General features: G+C 43.6%; 1 protein-coding gene across 11 annotated transcripts in view; it reads left to right on the plus strand.

Annotated features, from left to right (window-relative positions):
- Ankrd44 (ankyrin repeat domain 44) overlaps window positions 1-15,983 on the plus strand; it is a 340,447-nt gene that overhangs the window by 128,332 nt on the left and 196,132 nt on the right. The window lies entirely within an intron of this gene.

The raw sequence follows: 15,983 nt of genomic DNA on the forward strand, positions 1-15,983 counted from the left end.
GCGCATGGGAAGGCTAGGGAGGAAGAGAAGTGGGGAACGTTCCTAAGCTTTGGCTGGCTGGAAGTGCATGCCCCGTCTCCCCCAGTGTACTGCTCCGGGCAGCAAAGCTTGGGCTTTATGTCTTCCATAGAGCAGTGTCGGAGGATGGCGTTTGGAAATGCAGAGTCCGGGGGAGACGCTGACTGCTGTTTGTCATTCTCTCACATGCTGAGCGGCCTCACTGTGCCTTGACTCCATTGGCATCCCCAGTACAATTTTCTTCCTCATTGGCCTAAGCCATTCTTAGGCCTCATTAAAATCCTGCCTCCACCACAAATACCACTCTGGCTTGGGTTCCTGGTCCCCTTTTCTGAATCAGAGACAGCCTGTAGGATATCTGGGCTGAGGCGTCCTCCCTGAGCTCTCTGTCTAGTCTGCCTTTGTGCAGAAGGAAAACTTGGCATCCACTTGCCTCAGGCCTGGAGAACTCAGTTGAGCACTGTCTTGCACACTCCCGTTGTTTGTGTGAGGTAGGCTTATTTCCCCAGTTATATTTGGCTCTCTCTGAGGAAGGGACTGTGTCACACATTTCTTTTGTATATTTTATAAAAATAGTATGTGCTCAGAACATGCCTGCACTCTGTGGTACTTCTCTGTGGAACGTGTACTTGGAGAAGCCTGTGTGTTGTGCTACAACTAGCAATCAGCTGCGGGCCCAATGGTAGGGAGATAATTGAATATGTGATATGTCAAGGTTAGAGAATATTATATGTTATAATATATAGCTGCTAAGAAATGAGCTGATAGATGTTCTTAGTATATTGTTACTCTTAAAAATTATAAGAGTAAAGTTCCATTTTACTGATGACCAATATTAACCTCATAACATCATATAGTGTGTTTGTATTTTTATGTACAACCCAAACCTGGGAGAAATATATGGAAGAATATGCATTTAACATTGGTGATGGGATAGATTGAGGTGCCCCCCCCACCTCATCTTTGTATTGTTGCCACAGGAAAACCACTTAAGTTGTTTTTTTTTTTTTTTTGAGAGGATCTCATGTGTTCTAGGTTGGTCTTGAACTTGTTATGTAGCTGGGGTGACCTTGAACTTCTGATCCTTTTGTCTCTACCTCCTCAGAGCTAGGATACAAGCATGTATCACAGTGCCTGGTTTATGTCATGCTAGGAATCGAACCCAAGGCTTCATGTGAGCTTGGCAAATAATCTACCAACTGAGCTACATCCCCAGCCTCCTACTTAAGATTTAAACCTAAAGCCGGTCATGGGCACACGCCTTTAATCCCAGCACTCGGGAGGCAGAGGTAGGAGGATTGCTGTGAGTTCGAGGCCACCCTGAGACTCCATAGTGAATTCCAGGTCAGCCTGGGCTAGAGTGAGACCCTAGCACAAAAAAAGCAAAACAAAGCAAAACAAACAAGAAAAAAAAAAAAAAAAAAAACCAAACAAAACAAAACAAGATTTAATCCTAGCCAACTAGGACAAAGAGGAGATAATTATATAATTTGAAAACCCCCTTTCTCGGCATACTTCCTGTTTTCGAAACTGCATGATTGCAAAAAGAAAGAGATTTACCTTCTGACTAGGGACGAAAGATAAAGAACTTGGGTTCAATATACTTGCTTGTTTCTTCAGCTCATAACATGAAGATGGACAAAAGCCTTTTTTATGCAAAGTCCAGCAGAGAGCACCCAAGCCGACAGCCCGGGCTCTGTGGAGACAGGGAGCAGGTTGCCCTGAAGTGGGATGTGCTGACCTCGGCCGGGAGCTTCCGTTCCGAGAACCCTGCGTTCCGCGGAGGAAGTCAGCCGGAGGCTTGAGGCTTGCGGAGTCCAGCCGGCGGCACCTGAGAGGGCTCCTCCTGCTGCTTTAAGGCGTGAGTGCGCAGGCTGGCCACCGTAGGCGTGCTTCATTGCACGATGGAGGGAAATCCCATCCTTGAGGAGCTCTCCCCTAGACTAATGCTGCCATCTCCTCACTTGTTCCATCTTCCTGCTGGCTCATCATACAGTCCTTCACCAGAGGGATTGTCCTCAAGCCCTATTTCTTTTTGAGATGGGGTGGCCTCAAACTGTCTGTGTAGCTGAGGGTGGCCTTAACTACTGAACCTCCTGCCTCCACCTTTCAAGTGCTGGATTATAAGCATGTGCCACTAAGCTTGGTTCTAAGGCACAACTCTTTTCTTTTATTGGCAACTTTTACAATTATAGATAATAAACCATGATAATACCCCCCCCCCCACATTCCCTTTTGCAACTTCACTGTCCATCATATCCCTTACCCCTCTCAAACAGTCTTTTTCTTTTTGATATCATCTTTTCCTCCTCTTATGATGGTCATGTGTAGGTAGCGTCAGGCACTGTGAGGTCATGGATATCCAGGCCATTTTGTGTCTGGAAGAGTTCATTGTAAGGAGTCCTACCCTTCCTTTGGCTCTTAGATTCTTCCCCCACCTCTTCCAAAATGACCCCTGAGCCTTGGAAGGTGTGATAGCAATGCGTCAGTGCTGAGCACTCCTCCGTCACTTCTCAGCACTAGGATGCCTTCTGAGTCACCCCAGAGGTGCCACCATCTGAAAAGAGAAGCTTCTCTAACTAAAAGCGAGAGTGGCATTATTATGTGGGTATGAACATTACAAGAAGTGCTTACCGGGCAGTTTGGTGAACATAATATATGCATTTAGCCAGACACCAGCAAGCATTATACCATGAGGGCTCATGACCTCTCCTGTCATAGGTTTTCAGTATTAGGTATGTATTGCCTCCTGTGGAGTGGGCCTCCAGTCCCATTAGAGCAGTTGGTTTTCCCCATACCAAACATGCCACTATTGTACCCATTGGCTCATTTGGCCTGGTTGGCTGAATTTAAGGCTTGCATTGTCCACCATTGTTTATCTCTACTGGTGAACTCATTCTCTCCCCTGGAGCTGCATGCAGCATAGTTTTTATTAGCTTTCTGTCAGGTGGTCTGTCAGCCAAGCATGTGGAGTCTTCAGCAATAGGGTCTTACCATCTATTCCTGGTGGGAAACCAAGAGCTTCAGCAAAGACCTATAATGTTTTGGGGGGCATCAGGGACCTCCTTGGCCAACAACTCACCGGACGGTATCTCATCCCTGACACTGAAAATTTCTAGTAACAATCTATGGCTTCTGGGTGTTCCATTATCCAAAAAAGTAGGTTTCTATATGTCTTATTCTTACCCTCTTAGATTTTGATTAAATCTCGCCCCACCTTTCATTTAATCAATCTCTTCCCCTGACTTCACTTAGGCCTTTCCACCCCCAAAAATCTGTTCTTCTACTTACAGTACCATCCCCTTAAGTCCCACCTTATATCCCCTTTCTAGCTTACTGGCCTCTGCTACTGTGTTTTATTCCAACTCACATACAAGTCCAAACCTTTGTTTGTTGTTTGTATGAGAGAGAACATAGGGCACTTAGCTTTCTGGGCCTAGGTTACCTCACTAAGTATAATCCTTTCGAGGTCCATCCATTTCCCTGCATATTTTATTTTTCTTTACCACTGAATAGAACTGCATTGTATAAATGTGCCACATCTTCATTATCCACTCATCAGTAGAGGAGTATCTCAGCTGGTTCCATTTCTTAGCTATTGTGAACAGAGAGGCAATAAACATGGACGTCTTAAGTCACTCTCCTGCTCAAAACCAACCATATCACCTCAGTTTGGAATAATTCAATGTGTTAGCCTGGCACCTGGGGCTTTCTGTGGTATGATCCCTGATGACTTCTCAGCTGCTCTTTTGTCCTTCATGTTCCAGTGGAGCAAACACATACCCTGGGCTTGCTCGCACCAGGATGTAAAGGTACAGACGTTCCCTCTTTCCCTTTGCTCATCATTGCCTGTCTAAACCTTCTCCAACATACAGCATTTGTTTCAAAGCTGCATCTTTTGGAAGACCGTCTTTTGGAAGTTCCCTGCTTTGGGTACTTCTCACTGGGTGGTATAAACCTTGCATTCAAGCTATGTGTACTTGTGTCCTTCCTGTTACATCCTGGTAGGGCTCTCAAGGGAAAGACTGACAATAATATCTCAGGGTCTGTGTTTCCTACATGTAGCAATTTCTTGGGCTTCATACATCTTTTTGAATTGAACTGAATATGGTTATCTGAAATGGACTTGAGTAAGTTTTAGAAAACATATCTTTCATATCTTGTTGGGTGGGTAGTATGAAGAGAAATAAAATAAAAGTTAACTGATTTGGTGTCTCTGGAAGGAAATATGACATGTTTGCTCATTTTTGTAAGAGTACCGTATCAACTGTTTCCAGTCTCCCAGGCTCCTTTCTCTTCCTGCTGTCTTATCATTTCCCTTTGACATAGGTCGCTGAATGTTCTTGCTGTAATTTTCCCCAGGGGACGCCAAAGATGTTTCCTAGAAGACTGTGGAGGAGAGTCTAATAGATTCACATTCTTTGAGAGTTTCCTGGTTTTTGTGGCACTAGGAGACCCTGTACTCAATGCAGGCAAGGATAGGTCCATGCTCTGGGCAACTCATGGATATAGATTTGAGAGTGGTTGGAATACCAAGGAAGGTGACACCAGTTTGGACGACACATCCCTCGTCTCTGACCTCTGGAGATGCAGTGTGAGGTGAACTGCTATCTCCCTCCCATAAATGCATGTGGAATTCAAAGAAGAAAATCTATAGAAAAGGAGGAGAGGAGGGCTTGAGAGAAAATTGTCATAAGCTTTGGACAGTTGGTTGTGTAAAAATTAATTTGCTAATGTTTTGAATGAATCCATACTGTAATAAATTTGAGACAAACTCATCTTGGAGTTTGCGTGAGTCATGAGTGACTTCATATGACATTAGTACATGAACCTCTTCTGTGGAACTGTACGTACCTCAAATGCAGCAAGAGATTGCCACCATCTTAATGAATATCTCTCATGTCTACATGGTGATCTACTTGCTTATAAAGCAAACTTGAGTTGCTTTATTTATCTTCTAACATCTGAGATTGCCAAAATTGTAATTATTTAATACCATGACAAAATTTTGCCATAACAATTGGTCATTTTATGCCATACTTTATATTTGTTTTTTAATATTTTATTTTTATGTTGTTTTTTTTCAAGGTAGGGTCTCACGCTAGTCCAGGCTGACCTGGAACTCACTATGTCATCTCAGGGTGGCCTCGAACTCTCAGTGATCCTCAGTGATCCTCCTACCTCTGCCTCCCAAGTGCTGGGATTAAAGGCATGAGCCACCACACCCAGCTATTTTTATGTTTTTAATATTGTATTTTTATTAATTTATTTGAGAAATAGAGAGAGGAAGAGGAAAATAGAGGGAGAGAGAGAGAGAATAGGCATGCCAGAGCCTCCAGCCGCTGCAAAAGAACTGCAGATGAATGTGCCACCTTGTGCAGCTGATTTACATGGGAACTGACTCCTTATGCTTTGTAAGCAAGCACCTTAACCACTAATCCATCTGTCCATCCATAAGACTACTTGTTAAAGGAATACCCTTTTTATTGCCAATTTTGTGGTAAGGAATGTACCTATTAGGTATTAATAAAAAGGCAAAATTTTGAGATAGAGTCTCACCGTATCCCAGGCTGACCTGGAATTCACTATGTAGTCTCAGGGTGGCCTTGAACTCACAGCAGTCATCCTACCTCTGTCTCCTGAGTACTGGGATTAAAGGTTTGTGCCACCAGGGCTCAAAAGGAATATTTTGAATAAAAAAGCACATTTTGTATCCAACAACTGAAAAGTACTTTCTGTATCTGAGCAAACAAATTATGCTATGTATGCCTGTAACCCTAAATCTTCTTTGTGCTGGATGATTTTTTTTTGTTTGTTTTTGTTTTTTGTTTTTCTGAGGCAGTTTCAATCTAGCTCTGACCTGGAATTCACTATGTATTCTCAGGGTGGCCTTGAACTCACAGTAGTCCTCCTACCTCTGCCTCCCAAGTGCTGGGATTAAAGGTGTGTGCCACCATGGCTAGTTGGATGATTTTAAAAAAATTTTGTTTATTTTTATTTGTTTATTTGAGAGTGACAGGCAGAGAGGGGGGGGATGGGGAGAGAGAGAGAATGGACATGCCAGGGTCTCCAGCCACTGCAAATGAACTCCAGATGCATGTGCCCCCTCATGCATCTGGCTTACGTGGGTCCTGGGGAATGGAGCCTGGAGCCTCCAACCAGGGTCCTTAGGCTTCACAGGCAAGCTCTTAACCGCTAAGCCATCTCTCCAGCCCTTGGATGATTTAAAAAAATTTTTATTTTTAACAATTTCATACATGTATATATTTGACTATATTTACCCTCTATTTGACATCTTATTCCACCCCCTCCTAAAACTCTTCTTCTCAACTAATCCACTTTATTTTTTAGGGTCTTACTCTAGCTCAGGCTGACCTAGAATTCACTATGTAGTCTCAGGGTAGCCTCAAACTCATGGCAACACCCCTGCCTCTGCCTCCCAAGTACTGGGATTAAAGGCGTGTGCCACTATGCCCAGCTTCATCTAATCCACTTCTTACTTTCTTTTCTTTTTTGACCCCCTGAGTTAAATTAGACCTTCTTGTGTGAGCATGGATAGGTGGCCATAGGCAACTGACTAGTGATTACACCAAGGGAAGAGCATGCCTCCATCTCCCCCAGCAACCATTAACAGACAATAGCTCTTCTGGGAGGAGTGGGGTCTTTCTTAAGTCTCTGAATCCACAGTGGAATGTTGACAGGCTGTCTCACGCAGGAAACCACAGCTGCTGTGAGTTCATGTATGTAATAACCATGTTGTGTCCAGAAGACAAAATTATTTCATTCCCTACTTTCCCCATCTTCCACTCTTCTTTCCCCTCTGTCTGAAGGGGGTGAATTAAATGTACACACAAGAGGCAGAGCACACAATCAGCGCTTTTCTCAACACTTTGGTCAGGGGTGCATCTCTGTACTAACTGCAGTCTACTGCCCCAAGAAACTTTTGTGACCGAGGCTGAGAGGAACAGGTCTATGGGTATAAATATTTAAAAGGCAGTTTGACAACCTGCATATGCCTCCCCCCCCCCACAAAGATCCCTTAAATGCTTGCATTGATTAACATTATTAAATCATGTTCATATTTAAAATAGCATGAGTTGGATATGCTATCAGATGCAATTGCCTTAAGGATATAAGGATGGAAGCGAGACAAAGAAAGGAAATAAAGCCTCTATAACAAATTTTCCAAACAGGAAACTTAAAAGAGTATACATATATCATTGCTCCTTTTTGCTTCACTAAGATTATGCCGATGTAAATATTCTGAATAGACTAGCCTCTTGGGCTCATTGTGTTCTTGCATAAATTAGCTTTCTATAAAAGTTCACTCCCCAACACTATTTAATGAACTTAGCTAAAGTTTAGATTTGATTTCCAGCCATTTGAAACTAGGTGGAGTGCAAAAAAAAAATGTGAGTAGTTGGCATCAGATTCCCATAAAAATATGACACTTGGCAAAGTACATCTGTCTTGTTTTGCTTTGCTTCTTTTTTTTATGGATGTGGCCTATTTTTGTAATGTTATGATTTCAATTCAGTGATCAAGTGACAAATCTGACAAAACAGAGCTTCCATGTGCAGAGGCTCTGTGGGAGAAAGTGGAGACGTTCCAGAAGTAAAGGAAGTTAAACGAAATTTCACCTGGAAACTTTACTGTCTCAGGGCTGGAGCTCTGCGTGAGATGTGTATAAGCAGTGAAAGAAAATGGCCAAGATGCTAAGCCAAACTTGCATCCAGGAGTAGGGCGGGCATCAAAGCACTGAAAACAGTATCTGCTGTTTGTACTGCATCCCTGTAAGTACCACATGGGGATCCCAAGACAAAGGAAGATCAGAAAGTTCCTACCTGGATGGCTTGGCTTCCCAGTGGGTCCTTAACTCCATTGTCTCTTCCTTCTGTGCACAGTGAACACTGGCCAGATTGCAGAAGCGCCACTCCTTTCTCTTGCTCAAGACCCCAGCTCCTGTTTGTTCACAGATTAGCTTCGAGCTCCTTAGGCTGGCATGTTGTTCCTCCAGGCTAGCTACTTCTTATTCTAACCCTATCACCTGTCATTCTCCTACATGAGAGATGTAGTCACAAGTTAGCTCAGTTCCCATCGTCTCCATCTTTCTGGTGGTACAAATGCACACAGAGACCTCATACTGTGAGAGCTTGTGGCCCTTGGTTTTCTGACTTTCAGCAAAATTGTTTTATTGTTAGGTTTCTAAAATTAGACTCTGTCAGAAATATATACTATTTATAGCTACCATATAATGTAAATATACACACATGAGAGAGATTACATCCGCAGTGGTAGGCCATAAGGTATTTAATATTACTTCATAGGGAATATGTTGAGCTGAGCATGATGGCTCATACCTGTAACCCCAGAACACAGGTCTAGATAGTGCAGCAGCAAAGAGAGAGAGAGAGCGAGAGAGCGAGTGAGCGAGCGAGTGAGAGAGCGAGAGCGAGAAAGCGAGCACAGGTCAGCAGAAATCAGTATTGCCCCACAGATTTCAAATTAACTTGCACTGTTGCTTCATGGTTTCCTCTTGCCTAGCCGCCTCCTTTTATGTTTGTGAGTAGCTAGTAGCAAAATCAACAGAGCCGGGCTTCGTTTTATGGTAGGGCTAGCTGTCCTTAGGTGAGGGCAGAGAAATAGCCGTGGAGGAGTTCAGAAAAGGGGGGAGCAGGCGAGGGTGTGAATGATCCCCAAACTGGGGTCCGTAAAGAACTGCTCCGGAGTCACTGCCTATGTGTTATTCTCATTTTGGAAAAGCTTAGGTAATCCATTAATTTTATCCATTTTCTGATTAAATAAATTCCATTTTCATCCTATTTAAGTATGTAATCAACAAGCAGCTATTTGGAGAGAAAGTATAACTGTTACTTGTAATTTTATATTTTTTGTCTTGTTTTTGTTACTAAATAGAAACATAAACATTTACTCTGCAGCATAGCCTGTAAGAGACATTTTCTCCTCTATTTATTTATTTTGTTTTGAGACAGGATCTTGTTATTATTTTTTTGCTCTGGCTTCAAAGTCATGTTCCTACTGCTTTAGCCTCCCAAGAGCTGGGATTATAGGTGTGAGCATTATGCCTGGCTAAGAGACATTTTCAAACATGCCATCCTGTCTCACTCCATAATTTAGAAAAAATGTTTATGAGGACTCAGTGCATTTTGTGTAGTTCTTATGGTACTTAAGGGAAACTGTTTTGGTTTTATGATCATCATTATCTTTCTGTGATGGGGGGACTTCTCCCCAAGTAAAGAGTGATCTATGGTTAGGAAGCACTTAATGGCACCCTTGCAGCAGATCACAGGGCAGGGCCCAGTGAACAGAGCCAGCAAGTTTTGTTCATTAAATTTGGTGACTCGAACAAGATTTTATTATCCCTTTGCAAAAAAAATGCAAGCTCTGCCTCATACAAAAACCAGTTGTTACCTAATGAAGTGTTTCAGCTTGGTCACATAAGCTGATGGTTTCATATAGCCAGATTACTGCTGCCTCAGCCATTAGCTACTAATAACATGTTCGCACTCTGCCTTAACGATGCTCTGTACTCAGAATGCTCAAGAATGGACAGATGTTTAGCAATATCATTTCCCCTCTTTTGACTATTGATTAATTCCAGCATCCACTCTAAGTGCAAGATGTTTTCTTTTGGATTTGGAGTCTTAAATACCCAATCTGAACAGGAAGAGACAAGCAGCGTACTGGGAATGTGGGACGCCACACTGGGACACCTTCTGGATGCTTCCGGATTTATTACCCCGACTGTAGCTCTTGGGCTCAGGGGCAGCCCTGTCTCTCTGCTCGTCATCCAAAACCTGATTCATAATAAAGAACGTAGGGCTGGCAAAGGGGAAGACAGAGTGTGCTGTGCAAGGGTTTCAGTAAAAATCAAATTGCTGGGTACTGTAGAACGTATAATGTGCCCCCTCTGCCCAGCCCTGGCACTGGGGATTGACCCCAGAGCCTCGTGCATAATAGGTGAGCACTCTACCAAAGAGCGATATCCTCAGCTTCGAGTTTGGTATTGCCAGCTTTTTTGTTCAGTTGCTGTGATTGAACACAGGGCCTTATGAATGCCAGGAAAACCGTTATACCTCTAGCCCTTGGACTTTATCCTTAAATGTCTGATGTCACTACTAGTGTATTTTTAATGGAATTGAGGGAATAACTAAATTGTGTTTTTCAAATGATGAAAAGGATATTTTAATATCTGGAATTTATTTAGATGGCTTTGTTATTAAGACTCAATAGAAAAGTTTTTTGTTTGATTTATTTCTTTTCTTTGTGTGTGTGTGTGCGTGTGTGTGTGTACATGGTGTTTATGTGTCCTTATTACACAGAACTTTCTTGCAAGCTTTAATGTATCCTTTAACTACCTTATTTCCCTTAATTACACACCCTGAACATCTATCCAAGATGACAAATTACCAGCTTGCTCCCCCTAGTGGATTTGTGACTCGACTTTGGAGTTGGAGAATAATGCATCACTAGCTCACATTTGATTTAGTGTCTTGTTTCTGGGAACCCAGCATTTTTTTCAAAGCTTACTTTCAAAGATTGAGAATAAAAATGAGAAATATTACATCGATGGGCTGAAAGGCTGTGTGTAGAGAAAGTGAATTTCTGCTGAGGTGATTTCACTTTCTCATCCAGCCAGGTTGTCTAAGAATTCATAATGGCTGCCAAACATTAAGAGCCTTTCTGCTCTTTTCTGTCTTTAAAGGCCAAATGTCATTAACCTGGCAGAGAGTCACCTCTAGAAGTGGCTGTTCCCATGCTCAGGAAAGATAGAAGGGATGAAGTTGGTGCGATTGAATGACAAGGACAAGTCTCATCCAAATATACCCCCCCCCCCCGCCCCGCCCTGCCCAGCCATGCTGTTGTTACCCGGAGCCCGGGAACCATCACCTGCTTTCTGCATCTAACCCGAGCCCGCGGGTCTTCCCAGCACGCCAGCTTCCACCCAAGCACAGTGTTCTGACATCACTGCTGCCTCTCTCAAGATCCTCCTGCTATTCTGCCCTCACCACTGTTAGAATTTTGTGTTACTGACCTTTGTGTTCTGTTATACACAAAACTCTTATGTGTCTAGACGAGTGCTGGAATGTATGAAACTTCAAATAGAAATACAGAATTTCCTTCTTTTCTGTAGGGGACACATTTCAAGAAGCCCAATGAGTGCTTGACACCCAAATAGATACCACCCTCCCCCCCGTGTGTGTGTGTATTTATATACACTATTTATATTTCTCTAATCATACATATGTACATGCCTGTTATAACATTTAGTTTATAGATTAGACATGGCAAGGATTAACATAATAAGTAATGATGAAATCAAGCAACTATAAAATAATAAATTTGCCACCCCCAGTATTCTGGTGCTTTGGGGTCATTAATTAAGGGACACTTGAACACAAGGACTGGAGAACGGTGACAGCTTATTTGTATGCTGGGATGGTATTAAGGACTTCTGGGCAGGTAGCGTATCCTATTCATTGTGGATACACTGGGCAGCTGTGAGTCACATTCTAGGTAGGATGCAGCAAATGGCACAGGGTTCTTGGTGTTTTTTTTTAGAATGGTGCATAATTTAAAACTTATGAGTTGTTTAGTTTTTGGAGTTTCCTGTTTGATGTTTCTGAAGTGCGCTTGACTGTAACCCCTGGAAAGCAAAACTGTGATCAGGCACGTGGCCGGGCTTGGGACAACCCTTGTGCAGGTGAGCCTGGGCTTTTCAGTGTTGACACGGGTAAGGCAAAAGCTGCAACAGTTATACTGGCTGCCAAATGAATGGGGCATGGACTGTCATTCCCGGATACTCCCAAAGAACAATCTTGTCATTAGAATAACCTCTGTTCCTTTTTAAAATTATTTCCGTTTATTTTTATTTATTTATTTGAGAGTGACAGACAGAGAGAAAGGGGGAGAGGGAGAGAGAGAGAGAGAGGGAGAGGGAGAGAATGGGTGCGCCAGGGCCTCCAGCCACCGCAAGCGAACTCCAGATGCGTGCACCCCCTTGTGCATCTGGCTAATGTGGGTCCTGGGGAAATGAGCCTCGAACCAGGGTCCTTAGGCTTCACAGGCAAGCACTTAACTACTAAGCCACCTCTCCAGCTCCTAACCTCCTTTCTTAAAGCCATGCAACATAGACAGTATTTAGAAATACCTTTTCCCAGATGTTTATTCTTAGGTTTGTGTTTACCAGGAGGAAAAAAGCATACAGTGGAATCAGATTAAAATCTCAACAAAAGGAAATGCTCAATTGTTCGTTCGGGAGAAGGGAAAGAGGCTGGGAGGGGAGGTGAGGGAAGAGGGAAGACCCATAATATTAGAAAGAGTGTTGCCTGCTCAAGAGTCGCACCACACACACTCAGCTTTCATTCACGCACACCGGGTGTCTGTGAAGTGATGGGTTGGAGTCTTGGGAGTTTAGATTCACACTTGTAGGGACAGTGGTGTTGGGGCAGCTTTAGGGCATCACTGAGCTGGAGATGTGGGTCTCACAAGGCTCCAGGTTGTGGAGAAGAGATACTTTTATTTTTTATATTTTTTATTTATGAGAAAGAGAGAGAGAGAGAAATAGGCAGGTAGACAGAGAGAATGGGCGCACCAGGGCTTCCAGCCACTGCAAACGAACTCCAGACGCGTGCGCCCTCTTGTGCATCTGGCTAACATGGGTCCTGGGGAATCGAGCCTTGAACCGGGGTCTTTAGGCTTCACAGGCAAGTGCTTAACCGCTAAGCCATATCTCCAGCTCGAGAAGAGATACTTTCAAAGACAGCGGGAGGCGTCTGGATGCTTACACATTTACGTGTAGGTGCATGTATAGCCGGTTGTGAGTATGTGAGTGTGTGTAGGCGGCTGCAGCCTTGGAGGAGGTGCAGGGGCTCAGTGGGTATTGGGAAGTCTGTGTCTGACAGTGTTACAAAGCCGCAGGGCTTCGGGAAGCTCCACGCACCTCTGCGCCTAGGGACTGTGCTGGTGTCCTTCCCTGGCAGTGGTTCCAGGGTGCTTCTCCTTGGGACATTCCAGCCATTGCTTGGAATGCTCGCCTTTCTTGAGGAGCAAGATGGCTTAGTGAGTACCACAGAGGACCTGTCCACATTCCTTGTGCTCAAGAGTGACGACAGGCTGCGTGTACTTCACAGAGATCCTTCACAGGGATGAGCCAGGGTGCATTAGCAGGCGTGCACCTCAGAATGTGAACTTCTCAACTGTTGACTGACTGCTATCGATTTAACCCGAAAATCCCGTCAGACTCAGCCTCTACAGAAATGCTGTGATTTTTTTTTTTCTCCCTTAAGGTTCAAAAAGGCAGAAATGCACCCGGGCATGCTTTGCTAAGAGCACAGCAGAGAGCTCAACGGAGAAAGTTAATGCGACTCCAGCACAGGCTTGGCTAAGGTGGTCAGCAAGCTTGTGGGAGGAGCGGGTGCCTGGTCCTGAGGCAGACTCACCAGCTACGACTGAAGCAAGGGAAAGCTTGTCTTCTTTCCAAGGCATCTTTTAAGGTTTTATCTGAATACTTTGGCACACCGCAAGCGTTTGGCACATAGTAAAATTGAAGGGAAAAAAATTTTTTTTTGGTAAAAAATGAAATATGTCTGGCCATTTTCTGGAAGCTTTCATGAACAGAAGGAAGAGCCATCGACAGGTTCTTGGCAACTGAACACACACACACACACACACACACACACACACACGCACATTTTGCTTGTGTTTGTGATGTATGCACTTGTGGTACCCCATCCACTCCACTGTGGAGCATCCAGTGAACCTCTCCATTGTTCTTTTGCCTGATCTTGTTTTAAGCTAGGGTCTCCTATTTAAAATTTTTTATTTGATACATACATACATACATACATACATACACACACATATATATATATATACACATACATATATATATATGTATATATATGTATATATATGTATATATGGAGAGAGAGAGAGAATGGGTATGCCAGGGACTTCAGCCACTGCAAAGGAACTCTGGACGCATGTGCCACCTTGTGTATCTGGCTTACATGGATCCTGAGGAATTGAACCTGGGTCCTTTCTTTGGCTTTGCAGGTAAGGTGCCTTATCCACTAAGCCATGTCTTCAGTTCCCAGGGTCTCCTTTTTACTAATTCTGGAGCTTGTGAGGCTCCAGATTCTTCAGTCTATGCTCTTCTGTGGCACTGAGGTTACAGATGCATGTGGCCACACCCAGATTTTTTTTTTTCTGAGGTAGGTTCTCACTCTGGCCCAGGCTGACCTGAAATTCACTATGGAGTCTCAGGGTGACCTCGAACTCATGGCCGTTCTCCTACCCTCTGCCTCCCTCCTGCTGGACCTGGAGGTTTGAACTTGGGCAGTCTCAGGTCCCCTCAGGCTCTCATGTTTCCACAGGAAGTGTACCTAACTGCTAAGCCATCCCTACAGTCCCAATCTGACATACTTGATGCAGTGCTTTCCCAAGGACTCTTGCTATACTGATAATACATTTGGGCTGGTAAGACAGGTAGCTCATCAATTAGGGCACTTGCCTGCAAAGTCTAAGGACCCTGGTTTGATTCCCCAGTGCCCATGTAAAGCCAGATGCACAAAGTGGCACATGCATCTGGAGTTCATTTGCGGTGTGGCTAGAGGCCCTGGTGTGCCTATTCTCTCTGTTTGTCTCTGTACTATCTCCCTCTCTGCTTGTAAATCAATAAAAATAATATTTCAATTCAAACTCCAAACTTAACAATACACATCATCAAAAGCCGTTAGAAAGCTGGGTCTGCTATGTCACATATGTAATCCCAGCATGAGGGAGGCTGAGGTAGACAAATTGCTACCAATTTTGAGGTCAGCCTGGGTTACATAGTGAGTTCCAGGTTAACCTGGACTACAAAGTTGAGACCCTGTCTCAAAAAAAAAAAAAAAAAAAAAAAAAAACCACAAAAAACAAAAAGCAAGCCTTTAAGAAAGACAATAGGAAGGTTAAGAAAAAAGACAAAAGGTTTGAGGGGAAAAATAAGGACTCAGATTTCCCAGTAGAGAAAACTGAAGGGTGGAAAGAAATGAAACCAGAGGTTTCACTGGAGAATAATATTTTCTGCTAGTGCCTAAGAATTAGAGGAGGACTCATTAAAGATCAAGATTAACAGCCACCTCAGGAAAGAGATTTAGGAATATTGTTTTAATAAGCATCTTGCGTGATTCTTAGGGTGAGACAAATTTGGGTAACTGCCAACATGTAATTGCTTATTAGGACTAAAATATTTCCGCACATTATGAGTAAATGCATAATATGCAGTTGCCAAGGATATTGAAGGTTGGGGGAAAAGGTTGAGTATTCCATATTAGTATCATTAGAAATTTCTTAATGAAAACATCACTTAAACTTGTGTAGGGCTGAATAGTCACAGAAAATTTTCTCATCTATTGTGCCATTTGCTTCTAATCCTAAACCCACAAGAGGCAATGATCATGCTTGCCTCCAGATTCCACATGGGAAATGGTCCCAGCATGTGCCTGAAAGTGGGTGAGCTAGCTGAGAATAGGAACCTTGACCACAGAGGGCAGTCCCCTCACCAGCCCCTGAGCGCCCCCTTTCCCACAATTAGCCTACGTGTTACTTGCTAGATTGATACTGGGTTCTATACATGTTCATACCATTGCATATCTTGCTCCTCTGCCAGAGATGCCTTTCCTTCCTATCTGCAAACACATGCTCATTCATAAGGCACCTTCCACCAAGCTCTTGGGATCCGTCCTCTTCACCCTCCTCTTGCCCCAGCTCATTGTTCTTTGAGCTGTGTTTCCATCATACTTTATGGACCCTTCTGCTATGTGATCTTCTTCATGTTGGTGGGTTCAGTAAGAGCTCAGAAACAGTCCCTAAGTGGCCATTCTATCTCGTACCTTAAGCCAACACTGGATGTATTTATGTTAAAGCAGTCAGTGCCATTTGGCTGAAGCTATGGAAAG

Source organism: Jaculus jaculus, chromosome 4 (genome assembly GCF_020740685.1).
Source record: "Jaculus jaculus isolate mJacJac1 chromosome 4, mJacJac1.mat.Y.cur, whole genome shotgun sequence".
Lineage (NCBI taxonomy): Eukaryota > Metazoa > Chordata > Mammalia > Rodentia > Dipodidae > Jaculus > Jaculus jaculus.